This window comes from Poecilia formosa, unplaced genomic scaffold (genome assembly GCF_000485575.1).
Source record: "Poecilia formosa unplaced genomic scaffold, Poecilia_formosa-5.1.2 Scaffold824, whole genome shotgun sequence".
Taxonomy (NCBI): Eukaryota; Metazoa; Chordata; class Actinopteri; order Cyprinodontiformes; family Poeciliidae; genus Poecilia; species Poecilia formosa.
This window is the reverse complement of record NW_006800763.1, coordinates 11,556-15,031: the sequence shown is the minus strand read 5'-3', so window position 1 is coordinate 15,031 and position 3,476 is coordinate 11,556. Positions and strand designations below refer to the sequence as shown.

The 3,476-nt window shown below is 37.1% G+C and overlaps 1 long non-coding RNA gene across 1 annotated transcript in view; it reads right to left on the bottom strand.

Annotated features, from left to right (window-relative positions):
- The window catches only part of LOC107834883 (uncharacterized), a 10,761-nt gene continuing 7,285 nt past the window's right edge, over positions 1-3,476 (bottom strand). The window contains exons 2-3 of the long non-coding RNA XR_001660718.1: positions 2,551-2,555; positions 1-22 (exon numbers count right to left, since the gene is read on the bottom strand). This is a non-coding gene — a long non-coding RNA (uncharacterized LOC107834883). The remainder of the gene's footprint in view (positions 23-2,550; positions 2,556-3,476) is intronic.

Below are 3,476 nucleotides of genomic sequence, written 5' to 3'. Positions count from 1 at the left end.
TACACACACACACACCCACACACTCTCTATGTATATAGAGAGATAGAGAGATTCGAAAAAAAACTAGCTTTATGTAGTAGAATGTGTAGTGTTGAAGTACATGTTGTACTATATAAGTATGTCCATATTTGGTGCCCCATGAGGCAGCTGGAAGAATTCACTGGATCATGTTTCGTATTTGGAGAAGTCCAACTAAACACGTCTATCACTGTGTACTTAGAGAAACACTTTTCCTTTTTACCACCAGCACACTGATTTTTGTAGAGTCAAACAAACACACAGGCAGGGATTGGAGAATAAGCCTGACTTTTGGCCTCCAAGCTTTGCCAAGATCATCTTAACTATTTGTAAATATTGGCTTTTTAAGGTTCTCTCCTTGTAATGCTATCTATCATTATGTAAAATGTGTATTTTGGTTTGATTTTTTTTATCCTTCAGGATGATAAATTATTGTCCCCACAATTTTTGCCTTAGCTGTGATCATAGAGCAAGTGAGTTCAGGGTTCTCAGGGAACTCTGCCAGAGCAGACACCAGCACAGCATCATAGTCACCACGGCTTTTTCTCAAATGGATGTTTACTGGTGATCAGTTTTTTAAAGAGCTGTGGGTGGCTCAAGCAGGTTTCTGTCACTGATTGGGTGACAAAGTCAAGACCTTAATGGGATCGTTTAATCGTGTTTTGTGGAGAGGTATGAGCAGGTAACATCTTCCCTGCAGTAGCTCCTCAAAATGGATAGTTTGGAACTTTTAAGGTGAGCAGTTTACAGCTGCAGTATGCAACTTTTATAAACTATACTATATATATATATATAAAACATAAATTGAGACAGATAATCTGTAAAATATAACTGATCTCCTCTGACTCTTCACTGTTCTCCTACAGCCATCTGCAGAAATACACCACTGGGTCAGAAGGAACTAATCAGAACCAGGAGGAGGGGCTTAGATCTGTCAATCACTCTCATGTGCACGCTGCTCACATTTCCCTTCTTGCACTTGATGAAGTCTGCCATGAATGCTCGTTAGCATAACCACTGATGTCATCAGATAAATAGTTTTCATGTAGCAGTACGTTGTTTCTCCATCATTATCACATTGAACATTGTGTACATAAGACTAATTCTCAGCACTAAGACCATCCTCCTGGCTCTGATTGGTTCTTTCAGACCAAACGGTGCATTTCTAGAGGACAGTAGGACCACAGGGAGCAGTTCAGTTTTTTTTTCACAGATTATCTGTCTCATACTGTCACAACATGGTGACACTTTTAACAAATATTTAAAAGACATTTATGAAAGTTACATACTGTAGCTTTTATAATTATAAACTTAATGAGTTGGTACCAGATCCTAAAGCTAGCAGTTAGTCGAGCATTGGCTCATCCTGAGATAACCCAAATCTCAAAAATATTGTTTTTGAGATTAAAAATTAATTATAAACCTTTAAAACTTCAGAGTAATAACCTAAATATCTATATCATAGAGTACACATAATCAATTGATTTACATGTTCTTTTCTCAGTTTGTTTTACACTGGAAGATAAGAGGTGGTGCAATTCTTCCTACCTCAGTATCCTGTGTAAATAATCAACATGTTCATTGTAAATAACAGACTGATACAAATATAAGTTTCATAGTGTTCACTTCTATGACATGTGAAGACAGTAGAAATCCAGCCATCAGAACCAAGTAACCTGGATTGATAGTAAATGAAAATAGCAACAGAGTTATCTATGGCACATAAGATAGTTATGGCTCACTACCAGGACTTCGCCAGAGTTTGGGTAAAATGTAAGATGTTTTGACTGCCTCTGTTAGCTTATCAAGTTAGCTCACAGATGCAAGCAGGACTCGCATCAAAGCAGAGTGCTGTTATGTTAAACATGTCAAGTCTCAGAAATGGCATAGTCATACTAACTATTCATAACCTGTCCACACAACACTTAGATAAACAGTTGAATGCTCCATGTAACTCCATCGAGACTTCAACTTCATCAGAGCCATCAAAGGATTCAAATGATGTCCATATTTGGACATGATCAGAACATTCAGCCTCTCTATTGCTTCATCTCCACTGAGCAGTATGGAACAGTTTGATGTCTATTTTCATTATAAAAGCATCCCAGTACCCCACCATGTACAACTGTACAGTACTGTCAGGGTGGAGCTGCTAGCTTCACATAACACAGTCCATTTATTGGAGGACAAAAAAGCATCACTGCTTCCAACAACCACGAGACATACTACTGCGTCACATTTGCTGTTGCACGATTCTGATGCAATATTAGGCATTTGGGTTTAAGTTTACCTGCCCAGTGAGGGTCTAACTGGTGGAAATGCTTTTCTTAATACATAAAACAGCCTAACAAACTGCACCTACCCGGGGCGTACCGCTTAGTGAAGACGAGGTAGTCATGTCTAGTCAACAATATGCTGTTGATTGTTCAGAGATGGCTTTCCGTTTGTCTGTGTAAACAGAATACCTGTAAACAAGTTCACATCCAGAATAAGAAGGATAAAAAGAAAACACGCCTGTGTTCATCTCTACACCACACCTCCAGCTCCCCCACACTCTGTTCACTGATGTTTGTATTTTGCCTTTGGGCCTGAGCCATTCGAAATTCCAACCCATGGTGTCCTTGCTTTCTTTCATTCATGAAGTCTTCATGAATGTATTTTTAAATGTATTCTTTCCAAAGCATTTATCCAGCTCGGTATGCTAATGTCACCACCTGTCTTTGCTTAAAGAAAAAACAGAAGTGGAGCCGACAGCCTTTATGTCTACAGACTAGTCGCTCTGTAAAACTCCAGCTGTAAATGTAGAATGTCCATTCATTAGCTCAGAACCGTTTGGTGTGGTTCCTCTTGACATCAGCGCTCAGTTGTGACATTAATTCAGTGTTCCTACGCAGTCTGGAATTTTACTTCACCATTTTCCAGAAGTATGGCAAAAGAATATGGAAAAATATTGGTATGTCTAAGCTCTATAACTTCATCCGTGTATCATTTGTTCTGACATTGGTCTTCTTTTTGTCTATTCTTCCATTTCTTACTCTTTTATGACTGCTCTTGGTTCATCCCATTGTTATTCTTTGTGCTCTTACTTCTTTCACTCTTTGTCTTTCTTTTCATCATTGCTCTATAAACAACCACCAAAAAATCATAAACTTTACTATTTCCTATTTTAAAATGAGCAGGAAGGATTGGGAAGTTAAGGCAGAAAAAGAATGGAAACTTTCCATGAGAAGTTTTGGAACCTGCTTTTTTATGGAGTTAGATTAGTTTCACAATTATTAAATAAATAAAAAAAATCACGTCAAACAAAAAAGTAGTATTCAATAAAAAAAAATCATGTCAAACAAAAATAGTAGTATTCAATCATAAAAAAATTAAAACAAAAAAATCTTAAAACCTTTTAATAATAAAATATTTTTGTTACGAAACAAAAAAATGTTTAAAGAGTTTTTTTAAAAGTT